Genomic DNA, 13,044 nt, shown 5'->3' on the forward strand with positions numbered 1-13,044 from the left:
ATCGTGAACATTGACCGGTGGCACTGAATATTTTTCCATAGTATAATTTTTTTTATTTTAAAAATTTTATTTATTTTGAACATGGTACAAGATGCAAGTTACAAAGTGGTCTAATGAAAAGTAATTCACATCCGGTGCCCCCAGCCAGTTCCCATCCCCTATTCCACAGCAAGTTTAAAGCTTCACACTGATGCATTATAAGGACGTACCACAAGTTGTCCCAAGCCCTAGATTGTTTCCAATTTTTCCTGCTATAAACAACTGTTTCCTTTTAGGTCTAAGCCAATGTCTGAGTTGAGAGGGACCTGATTTAACTGTCAGATTTCAGCAGCCAGCTTCTGCCTCTGGGTCCACAGATGGCTTTATATATGCCCTTCTTACACTGTGTTGTAATGATTTCTATACTTATCTGTCCCTGCTATCAGGCTGTGAGCTTCCAGTGGACTGGGTCCTTGATCAACAGATCTCCATGTCTCTCCGTTCAATATAGGTAGGGGACTTGGTAAATAATAATAGCAAACATTTATTAATGACTTCCTCTGTGCCAAGAATTGTGCTAGGCACATTATGTGCATAATGTCATTTAACCCCATCATAACCCTAGGCGTTAAGGATTAGAACATTCCCTCTTTTATAGAGGAAAAAAAAATAAGGCTCAGAGAAGTGAGGTAATAAAAGTTAATGTTTGTTGAGCACTAACCATGTCAGACACTGTGCTCTTCCTTTATGTGGATACTCTCATTAAATCCTCAACCCTAGGTAATATATACCATTATTATCCCCATTTCACAGAGAAGGAAGAGGAGAGGTTAAATTAGTTGCCCTAAATCACACAGTTAATTAAAGTCCAATGCCAAATTACTAGCCACTGTGCCATGCATCTTATACGCATTCATTCATTTAACAAGTGTTTACTGAGAAATTGCTCTCTGACAGCATTATGATACACATTTGGTATAAATCAGTGAACAGATAAAATCCTCTGCCCTGAACTCCCTCAATCTGATAAAGGGCATCTACAAAAAAACGTACAACCAGCATCATTCTTAGTTGTAAAATATTTACTACTTTTCCCTTAAGATTGAAGTAAATCAAGGATTTCCACTCCCACCACTTCTGATCAAAATTATATTGGAGATCCTAGCTAGTGCAATAAGGCAAGAAGAAGCAATAAAGGGCATAAAGATCAGATGGAAGAAGTAAAACTGTCAATATTTACATGTGATGTAATTTTTTTTTTTTTTTGGACGCTCGTCTTGTGGGATCTTAGTTCTCTGACCAGGGACTGAACCTGGGCCCTCAGCAGTGAAAGCATGGAGTCCTAACCACTGTACTACAAGAGAATTCCTGTGATGTGATTGTTTATATAGAAAATTCTAAGGAATCGAAATAACTACTGAAACTAATAAATGAATTTAGCAAGGCTGCAAGATACATGATCAATATACAAAAATCAGTCTTATGTTAATATACTTACAGGAAACAATTATAAAGTGAGATTTAAAATAATTCCCTTTACAATTAGCATCAAAAACAAAAATACTGGGATTTCCCTGGTGGTCCAGCGGTTAAGGCTTCACCTTCCAATGCAGGGGGTGCAGGTTTAATCCCTGGTTGGGGAGCTAAGATCCCACATGCCTCGCAGCCAAAAAACCAAAACATAAAACAGAAGCAATATTGTAACAAATGCAATAAAGACTTAAAAAAAAATGGTCCACATCAAAAAAAATACTTAGGAATAAATTTAACAAAAGATGTGCAAGATTTCTATACTGAAAACTACAAGATACTGTTGAGACACATTAAAGAAGATCTAAATAAATGGACATGTATATACCATGTTCATGGATTGGAAAGTTCCTTGCTTTCATGGAGCTTACATTCTAGAGCAGTGATCCCCAACATTTTTGGCACCAGGGACCGGTTTCATGCAAGACCTGTTTTCCACAGGGGGGTGGGAGGGGTGGTCCAGGAGGTAATGCGAGCGATGAGGAGCGGCAGATGAAGCTTTGCTCACTCGCTGCTCACCTCCTGCTGTGCGTCCCTGTTCCTAACAGGCCACTGACCGATACCAGTCCATGGCCCGGGGGTTGGGGACCCCTGCTTTAGAGGGGAAGGCAGAAAATAAGCGATAAATATGCTAAATAAGTAAATTCTAGGGAAAGTCTGGGACACTAGAGGAGTCCAGATAAGGCAACTAACCCTGCTTGGATGTGGGGTCAGCAGGGGGTGCCTAAGTTGAAACTGGAACTATGAGTAGGCATGGAGCAGCTAAAGCATGATCAGAGACTTGCAGAAAGAATCTGGGGCCCAGGAAAGATTCCTGTGAGTGTAGGAAACTGAATATAACAATAAAATAAATGACGATTATTTACCATCATGAGAGAGTTTCCTTAGTTTCTTGTGGGCAGCTGTGATAATTATATTGTCTGAGATGACCTAGAGTGTGTAGAGATCTTTTGAATCCAGAAAAGCAGCTCTCTGCTCTCCTTAACCCCAACCAGAGCAAGGCATCGATAATCTTAACCCTCCAAAATCGCCCCATTTAGCTCCTGGGTCACCTTTAATTCCTGATCCTGTGCACTAGGGAGCTATGGCGCTATGGAGGGAACAGACAATGTTTAATTTATCTGTTAAGAAAATCACTCTGCCTCTCTTTGGAGGATGGATTGTAGCAAGGAGAGATCAGAAACTTGCAAGAGGACAGGTTACCATATCAATACCTATCTATTTCTCTCCAATCCTTCCCTAGTCCAAACCCTTGTTATCTTTCACCTGGACACCTGAAAAAAAGCTCATTCAACGATCTAAAGACCTCCCCTAAAGTAGATTCTCCATTTATTAATTCAGCAAATATTTATTGATTACCTACTATGTACCAACCTCTGTTTGAGAAACTGAGGATATAGCAGTGAACAAAATAGAAAACTGTCCCAGCCCCTATGGGCATGACACTATTGGGGAAGGGAGACAAAGGAATAATTAATGTAATTTCAGGTAGTGTCAAATCCATGAAGAAAATAAGTCAAGGTGATGAGCTAGAAAATGAGACAGTGTGGCTGCCAGCCTCTAAGATGATCCAGTGATCTTCACACTTTGTATAGTCCTTCTTTGTTTTGTTTTTAATTAATTAATTAATTAATTAATGACTGCCTTGGGTCTTCGTTGCTGTGTGCAGGCTTTCTCTAGTTGTGGCGAGCAGGGGCTACTCTTTGTTGCGGTACGCGGGCTTCTCACTGCGGTGGTTTCTCTTGTTGCAGAGCATGGGATCTAGGCATGTGGGCTTCAGTAGTTGTGGCATATGGGCTCAGTAGTTGTGGCTCACAGGCTCTAGAGCGCAGGCTCAGTAGTTGTGGCGCGTGGGCTTAGCTGCTCTGTAGCATGTGGTATCTTCCTGGACCAGGGCTTGAACCTGTGTCCCCTGCATGGGAAGATGGATTCTTCCCATGGGAAGACTTGGACTTCCCTGGGAAGTCCCATGGACTTCCCAGGGAAGTCCCTGTTTTGTTTTGTATTTTAATTTATTTGGCTACACCGGGTCTTAGCTGCAGCACGCGGGATCTTCGTTGCCACGTGCAAGATCTAGTTCCCTGACCAGAGATCGAACCTGGGCCCCCTGCATTGGGAGCGCAGAGTCTTAACCACTGGACCACCAGGGATGTCCCCTGTATAGTCTCTTGCCACGCCCAATCAGGACTGCTCTGTGTGACCAACAGAATGCTGTGGAAGTGACAGAATGTGACTTTCAAGGCTGGATTCCAAAAGACATTACGACTTCCACCTTGGTCTCTTGAATCACCTTTTCTGTGGGAAACTGGCTGCCACATTGTGAGGACACTCAAGCATCTTTGCGGAGAGGCCCACGTGGAGAGAAACTGAGGCCCTAGCCAACAACCAGCAACAGCTTGCCAGTCACACAAGTGAACCTCCTTGGAAGTGGACCCTCCAGTCCCTGTCAATTCTTTGGATGATCACAGCCCCAACCCAAGGTCATGGGAGACCCCAAGCTAGAACCACCCAGCTAAGCCACTCCTGTAGGATTCCTGACCCACAGAAACTATGTGTGATAATACATTTATTGTTTTAAATCACTAAGTTTTGAGGATGTGACATGTGAGTAGTAATCTGAGTAACAAGAGGGAGTCAGCCATGAGGTGATGAGGCGGGGTGCTCCAGTCAGAGATGATAGCAAGTGCAAAGGCCCTGAGGCCGGAGCGTGCTTGACACGCTGGGGAAATAGCCAGGAGGCCAGTATGGTTAGAGCAGAACTAAGCAATGGGGAGATTGGGAGGAGAGGACGTCAGAGAGAGAATGGGGGGCAGGGGTGGGTTATTGGAGTCTGGTGGGCCATAGTTCGTGATGGGAGCCAGTGGGAGATTTTGAGCTGGGGTGTAGCATGATCTGATGTATGTCTTTTGAATGTGGTGCTGAGGGCTCAGTGGAAAACGGACTTAGCAGGTGGAAGATTTTTTAATTAATTAATTAATTTGGCTGCACCGGGTCTTAGTTGCAGCACGTGGGATCTTCATTGCCACGTCTGGGAGCTTTGTTGCGGCATGTGGGATCTTTTAGTTGCGGCATGCGGGATCTTTTAGTTGTGACATGCCGGATCTAGTTCCAGGACAGGGGATTGAACCCAGCCCCCTGCACTGGGAGCACGGAGTCTTAATCACTGGACCACCAGGGAAGTCCCCGGAAGAGGTTTGAAATGAGCATCAAATGATGTTTCTCCCCAGCTTAAACCCTCCTATGAGGGTGAAGATCTTCCACAGCTTTCCATCACCCTCCAGAACCATGGCTGCAAGGCCGGCTAGGCCAGGCCCCTGTCGACCTCTGCTCCTTCCTCTCCTACTGGGAAGAGCTTGGATTTTATGGAGGGAGAGGCAGGTTGGGGGTTTAAACTTGGGGAGGGAATTCAAACGGGCTGTACTAGATAGTCTGCCTGCTGGCAATGAACGTTAAGCATTAAATGGGCTTAAATGGGAACTGAAAATATTTGAAACACATTTCTCACATTTTTGGCTGATGAATGATTTTAGGCAGATGAGAAAGGAGAGAAAAAAAAAAAAGATTAAAGGGTCATTGCAGAGAAAACAAATCCTCTTTAAGGAGACAGAGCTGGCCAGTTGCCTCTGCACTTGTGATTCCATCAGTGGTTCTAAAACGAATCAATCGGGAGCTTTAAGAAAAACATGAATGCTCCAGCCCCATCTTGGAGCAACATAGTCAGGACCTGCGGATCGGAGGGCGAGATCAGGCATTGGTATCCTTTTACAGTGAATATATTTTTATTCATCACAAGAAAAGAAAATATAATTATGTGATGCGATGGAGGTGCTCCAACACTGCAGTGGTAATCATACTGCAGTGGTCATTGTATGTATGGATCAATGTGTGTCAAATCATCACAGTTACAATAGAAACTTATACAGTGTTATAGGTCAATTATATCTCCGTTTTTAATTTTTTTTTTTTTTGCCATGCCACGCAGCTTGTGGGATTTTATTTCCCTGACCAGGGATTGAACCTAGGCCCTCGGCAGTGAGAGTGCAGAGTCCTAACCACTGGACCACCAGGGAATTCCCTAAACATTTTTTTAAAGAATATATTTTTATCAAGAACTGACTAGATGGGGACTTCCTTGGTGGCGCAGTGGATAAGACTCCGTGCTCCCAATGCAGGGGGCCTGGGTTTGATCCCTAGTCAGGGAATGAGATCCCACATGCATGCTGCAACTAAGAGTTCACATGCCACAACTAAGGAGACTGCCTGCTGCAACTAAGGCCTGGTACAACCAAATAAATAAATAAATAAATATATGTGTGTGTGTGTGTATATATATATATATATATATATATATATTTTTTTTTTTTTTTTTTTTTTTTAAAAAGGAACTGACTAGATGTCAGGGACTGTTCCAACACCCACGGACACAACAATGAACCCAATGAACCAAGGAGATAAACGATCAGCTTTTGTGGCAGGCAGGACATTTCAGAGTGTGGAGGGGAATTACAATGTCAAGTTGTGAAAACCACAAAGAAGGCATTTATTCAGGTTGTCCTTGAATAAGATTTCAACATTTTGTCCAACCAGGTGTTCATGGCCCATCTCTCACCCTCTGTTTTGCTCTATGCAAACTTAAGTCTGGCTTGTCTCCTCCCCCCAGGCCCTCAACTATAGCTTCCCTCTTCTCCGAAGGACTGAAAAGTGGGACATGCCTCCTCATCAGCTTCTCCTGAGAACGCACTGACCCCAGGAAGACACACTTCCTATGTGTCTTGCAAACCACCATGGTTACTTTTCCTCATCTAGGCAACTTCCCCTTGACTGCGAAACCCTCTTACCCTAGATAAGCAATGTCTTTTTCTGTCTGACTTTTAAGATGCTTGCAGATTTTGTTTGTTTTTTGGCTGCACCACGCGGCTTGTGGGATCTTAGCTCCCCGACCAGGGATTGAACCTGGATCCTTGGCAGTGAAAGAGCGGAGTCTTAACCACTGGACCGCCGGGGAATTCCCGCTTGCAGATTTCGGAGCTCAGAGCATTCTCTCTACTGCAGTGGGCATTTTGAATAAAATTAACTCTGTCCGGAGTATTTGACACCTCCAGAAAGTCCTTGTGTGTTCTTCATTAAGTTACTTCCGAGATACTTTCTAGTTTTTTTTATCGCTCTTGGGAAGGTTATCTGATTTTCTGTTACTTTCCTGGTTGGTTATTGCTGGTATATAGCAGTTTTCTTGACAAAATAACACCTCTCCACTTTTTATCCTCCCCACACCCAGGTATTCTCTTCCTTGTAAAAATGATTTCAAGGATGTACTACAGAAAGTGAACATGTGAATCCAGGGAAGAGAAGGCTTGGGTTGTGAGGGTTTTACATGTGAGGGAACAAGGTGTCCCTGTGACAACAGACTGAATAACTTGCTTTATGAGATTCTGGGTAATACTTATTTTCTTCTTCCCATTTTTTGGGGGTAGGAGGGAGTTATCCAAAAAATTTTACCATTAAGATTGCTTTGGGGACTTCCCTGGTGGTGCAGTGGTTAAGAATCCGCCTGCCGGTGCAGGGGACAGAGGTTCGTGCCCTGGTCCGGGAGGTTCCCACATGCCGCGGAGCGGCTGGGCCCGTGAGCCATGGCCGCTGAGCCTGCGCGTCCGGAGCCTGTGCTCTGCAACGGGAGAGGCCGCAACAGTAAGAGGCCCGCAAACAGGAAAAAAAAAAAAAAAAAAAAAAAAAGAATCCGCCTGCCAATTCAGGGCACACAGGTTCGAGCCCTGCTCCGGGAAGATCCCACATGCCGCGGAGCAACTAAGCCCGTGCGCCACAACTACTGAGCCTGCGCTCTAGAGCCTGTGAGCCACAACTACTGAGCCTGTGTGCCACAGCGACTGAAGCCTGCGCGCCTACAGCCTGTGCTCCACAACAAGAGAAGCCACCACAATGAGAAGCCCGTGCACCTCACGAAGAGTAGCTCCCACTCGCCGCAACTAGAGAAAGCTCACGTGCAGCAATGAAGACCCAATAAATAAATAAAACTCTAAAAAAAAAGATTGCTTTTGTAACCTGGGGTGGGGGGTGGGAGAGAGGAGAAATGTCATTTTGGGTTTTTCTCCCAGCTTTATTGAGATATAATTGGTGTATAAGATTGGGTTTAAGATGTACAGTGTGATGATTCGATATACATATATACATATACATATACATATATACATATACATTCGATATACATATATATTCGATATAACATATACATATAATGTTAGCTAACACCTCCCTCACTTCACACGGGTACCATTTTTTTCAGTGTGTGTTGAGAACATTTTAAGATCTGTTTTTCTGTGCTTTCACTGCCGAGGGTGCACGTTCAGTCCCTGGTGGGAGAGCTAAGATCCTGCCAGCCGCGTGGCATGGTAAAGAAAAAAAGTTAAAAGATCTACTGTCTTAGCAACTTTCAAGTATACAAGAGAGTACTGTTACCTGTACTCATTAGATCCGCACAATGCATTCATCTTCTAACCAGAAGTTTGTATCCTTTGCCCACCTTCAGCTATTTCCCAAGAAACGTCATTCTGAAAGCAGAAATGTCAGGGCAGGCCAAGCCGCAGGGAGTGGCTGGGGCCCTTCCCATTGCCCCCTGAGCTGTTCTGTTCCCTGTGGCTTCCTGGATGTTTGCCTCAGCTTCAGCGTCCTATCCATCTCTGGACCTGGATATCCCTCTGGTGGACACAGACTTGCCGCCCACTTGCGGTAAGTAAGAGACATGAGGAGATGAAATGGAGGGGTCTGAAGGCTCTGATGGGAGCCTTGTCCTCCCTGTCCCTCAGACCCCACCTAACCCTGAACTGCTCATTCATCTCTGCTAAAAGCAACTCCCCCTTCTAATCTCAAGACTTTGCCCCCCAGGCTGCCAGACCTTCCCTCCCTCCACCTTTGTGTCCCCCTCTGGGATTCCCTTCCTTTCCCTCCCCCCACTTCCTTGGCCCCCAGCCCATCCAAGGATCAAGACTCTCCTTTAGTGTCTCCACTTACCTGAAAATTATCCTACTACACTGATCTGGTTAGAACAAGAGAATTTTCTGCGAAATGCTAGTAAATTGTCATCATCAGTCTACAAATCTATGATTTCCATGTGAATGATGTCCTTTTAGGTGCGATGTCCTTGTTCAGTGTTAAACCTGCACAACTGTACAAGGCGATCATATGTCCTATACACCTGGCAGATGCCCAGAAAGCTGGGTCTTTCCTGGACACCCATCCATCCATCCACTCCCTCTCCAGGCTTTCCTGCATTCCTCTCCCACAAGATGTGGTCTGTGTGTTTATCTCTTAGACGACCGCTGGCTTGGAGCACTGGCTATCTGTCTTAACAAAGTCCTTCATGAAGACACATCAGATCATCCGCGAGGCGTAGCAGAAGCAACAGACAGAAGGCTGGATAAAGTGAGCTGTGTGGGGAAGAGAAGGGTGAAGTAGAGGCCTTTCAGGGAAGATGCAGAGCCTGCTCTTGCAATTTCTGGGACACGCTGGGGAGAAAGGGAGGGGTCCAGGGTGAAGCAAGGCTTAGTGCGAAGGGGTCATCTCCCCGCTCTCCCCTCTTCCTCCACCAGCTTGTCCCATCTCCTCCTCACTGCAGACCCTCCTCTATAGTTGTGCTGTGACTCTGAGGACACCCCAGGGTGACAGCTGGGTCCCCTACAAGAGTAACAGCTCACGCAGCAGAAGGTTTCACATGCCCCTCAAAGACAGCAGATGCCTGGGGCATGAAAAAGAGAGTCAGTATGTTAGATCCACACTCACTGCCCTCCTATACCTTCCTCTCTACAACAGGGGCTAGAAGCCTGCAAACTACATTTCTCCATCTCCTTTGCCAGATGGTTTCCTGTTAGTTTCTGTCAGTTGGAAGGCATAAAAGCAAGAAGCTTTTTCCCCCCTGGCTTCTGGTGACGCCCTGAGGGAAGGTTGCCAAACTCAAGCTTCAGAAGTCCTGCTCAGGCAGCCTGGTTCCTACTTCAGCAACATAGCAGTCTCTGGGTGACACCGTCATTTTCTTGTTACACTGACCCTGGGGATTCTAGCAGCTTCCCGCAGCTACTAATCGGTGGTAACCCGATTATGCCTCTTTTACTCCTCCAGCCCTTCCAGCCTCTTGGTGTCCAATTCCCTGTATTACATTCCCTCTGGTTTAAATGCCTGGAGTGGTTTCAGTTTTCCTGATCAGATACTGATCAAGAGGGGAGGAAGGGCATCGCTCTGGATTCCTCTGACAACCGCAAGCCCTGGGGCTCTCTCTCCCCAAGAGTAAGATGACTCTGGAGCCAGACTGTCTGTATTTGGAGACTGACTTTGCCACTCAGTAGCTGTTGATCTAGGACAAGTTGCTTCGTCTCTCTGGGCCTCCATTTCTTCATTTGTGAAATGGGAACATAATAAGACCTACTTCATGGAGTTCTGGAAATTATTCAATACATGCAAACACCCAGCCCAGGGCCAGCACCATCTCACGTACTGTGTGTGTATGTGTTAGTGGTTATTGTTTTAGTACATGTGATAGCATGTGAGGCCTTAAAATGGTTCTGGCTGTCTGTTCTAGACTGACTCAGGTGATGCCAGGTAAGTTAGTTCTCTGTTTTTTCCATTCCCTGTAAAGTGAGGATCTAGCATGGAACGGTAGGACAGAATTACGCAGTTTTCTGCGTATATAATTTAATCTTCTTAGGAGCTACGTTTTTCTTTTGTTTTGTTTTGTTTGTTTGTTTCTTGGCTGCACAGCTTGTGGGATCTTAGTTCCCTGACCAGGGAGTGAACCCAGTGCTCCCTGCAGTGGAAGAACCAGGGAAGCCCTGGAATTTCTTATTTAACTTTTTATTAAAGCATCACACACATCCATTTTCATCATTGTGGAACATTCTAGTGGGCACTGCTGGTTGAGAGAATAAGACACAGAGAATGAGGTATCATAGTATTTAGAAGAGCAGCCTGAAAGTAAGGGGGAGGGAAGGGAGCAGGAAGTTGGCAGGAAATACCTAAAGTTGACATATTTTGAGAGAAACAGAGTAACCACCAGAAGAAATAAGAAAGAATGTGAAAGGTTTTGCTTTTCCAGTGGGCTACTGGGGATATGGTGGAATGGACAGGGCGGGTGCTAAGGACTGAACTGTGTCTTCCCAAAATTCATACGTTGAAGCTCTAACCCTCAATGTGACTGTTATTTGGAGATGGGGCCTTTAAGGAGGTAATTAAGGTTACATGAGGTCATAGGTTGGGGCCCTGATCCAATAGGATTAGGGCCCTTAGAGGAGACACCAGTTTTCTCCCTCTCTCTGGCCCAACAAACCCTCATCCCTGGGTCCCACCCCTCCCCACCCCCAGCTCACTCATTGGCTGGAACAGGCTTAGGGGCGTGGCCTCCACACAAACCTGGTGGTGAATCTCTGGGTGCAACAACCGAGGCTTTAAGATAATGACGCTCCCTGCAGTGAGAGATCCAAGCCACCACACCTCCTCAGCTGGCAATGTAGCCCCTGGCATGGCACCTGCAAACAATGAGGGATGCCTGGGAGAAATGGGGAGGGCTGATGTGGAAAACATTAGTCCTGGTCTCCAAATATTTCCAGCTCTCCGCCTCCTGGCCACTTGGTAGAATTGCACCTCCCCATCCCCTTGAAGTTAGGCTGGCCCCCTTACTCGCTTTAGCTACTGAAACGTAGCCAAAGCAAAGTCCTTGGCTTTGGGGAGGAAGCATTTAAGAGCTGGTGGGCTCTTCTCCACCTCCCTCACTGCTGCCAAGTTGTTCCAGGGGTAGTGCTTCAGCCAACCTGGGTCCCTCGGTGACTGTGATGAGCAGAGCCTCCTGCTGAGCTGCGGATGAGCCACTGAGATTTGGGAGTCTGTGTTTCTGCAGCATAAACTCGCCCGTCTTTGCCAATACAACTGATAAGCTCCAAATCTTAAAAAAAAAAAAAAATTTGTTGGCCTTCCCTGGTGGCACAGTGGTTAAGAATCCACCTGCCAAAGCAGGGGACACGGTTTGAGCCCTGGTCCGGGAAGATCCCACATGCCACTGAGCAACTAAGCCCGTGCGCCACAACTACTGAGCCTGCGCTCTGGAGCCCACATGCCACAACTACTGAGCCCGTGTGCCACAACTACTGAAGCCCGCGCACCTAGAGCCTGTGCTCCGCCACAAGAGAAGCCACTGCAATGAGAAGCCTGCACACCGCAACAAAGAGTAGCCCCCGCTCGCTGCAACTAGAGAAAGCCTGCGCGCAGCAACAAAGGCCCAACGCAGCCAAAAGTAAGTAAATAAATAAATTTATTCAAAAAAACCCAATTGTTTCCGAGTATCGTTAAGAAATGCTCACCAGGCTCACACCTTGGACAACACTGTTGGGAGAAAAAGCAGCTGGCTCATTTTCCCCTAGGTGGGTCTTTTGCAAATACCCGGTAAAGTGTTCCTAGGAATCTTATTGAATGATCATATCTCATCCAAAATGTTTTATTGCTAGGTGAGAAATACTCTAGTGGCAGCAACCATGGCACACACATCCCAGGACAGATGTCAGAGGGAGTTGGTAAGGTCCTCCAGGACCATCAGAGCCTTCCCTGCCTGCATCCCTGGAACCAGCTGAAAGAGTAGTGTAGGGGGTTAAAAGGTGGCCCCCCCAAATATATGTTCACATCCTAAGCCCCTGAACCTGTGAATATGACCTTTTTTTGGAAAAAGGATCTTTTCAGATGTAATGCTTAATAATGAGTTTCCTTTTGGGGTGATGAAAAATTTTGGAGCTAAAAAAAGGTGATGGCTGTACATTGCAAATGTACTAAGTGCTACTGAATTGTTCATTTTAAAATGGTTAATTTTATGTGAATTTCACCTCAATTAAAAATAGTAATATTAAATACATTACGAAATAAAGTGCTGGCAAAGATGTGGAGCAAGTGGAAGTCTCATTCACTGTGCTGGGAATTGTAACATGGTATGACCAGTTTGGAAGACAGTTAGGCAGTCTCGTAAAACTCAGTGTTCACCTGCTCTGTGACCCAGCAATCTCAGTCCTAGGTATTTACCCAAGAGAAATGAACAGCTATGGTCACACAGAGACCTGTACGCAAATGTTTACGGCAGCTTTATTTATAACATCCCCAAAGTAGAAATGGCCAAACATCCCTCAGCAGGTGAAGGAGTGATTGTGGTCCACCGTCCAAGGGGGCACTACACCGCTATGAAAGCAATGAGCTGCCGATATAGGCACTGACCATCCAAGATTACTTGGATGCAGAAGTAATCTAAGAAGGAAAGAAACCAGAAGAGTGGCTGCCCATGGGAGGGTAAGAGCAGGAAATGACCAGGAAGGGGCACAAGGGAACTTTGTTCTCTAGATTCATAGGGGTTTGGGGTACCTAGATGGATGCATTTCTGAAAACTCCACGAGTGTACATGTAAGATTTGTGCATTTCACGATATGGAAATTCCACCTTAAAAAAAAAGGGAACGTAAATAAATATTGAACTCTGGTTAATGATACACATGTTGCAGGATTT

At 45.6% G+C, this 13,044-nt stretch overlaps 1 non-coding gene across 1 annotated transcript; it reads right to left on the bottom strand.

Annotated features, from left to right (window-relative positions):
• Positions 1-5,506: 5,506 nt before the first annotated feature.
• TRNAE-CUC (transfer RNA glutamic acid (anticodon CUC)) lies at positions 5,507-5,579 on the bottom strand. Its single transcript has one exon. It is a non-coding gene; the product is annotated as a tRNA-Glu (tRNA).
• Positions 5,580-13,044: the final 7,465 nt, after the last annotated feature.

Source organism: Tursiops truncatus, chromosome 19 (assembly GCF_011762595.2).
Source record: "Tursiops truncatus isolate mTurTru1 chromosome 19, mTurTru1.mat.Y, whole genome shotgun sequence".
Lineage (NCBI taxonomy): Eukaryota > Metazoa > Chordata > Mammalia > Artiodactyla > Delphinidae > Tursiops > Tursiops truncatus.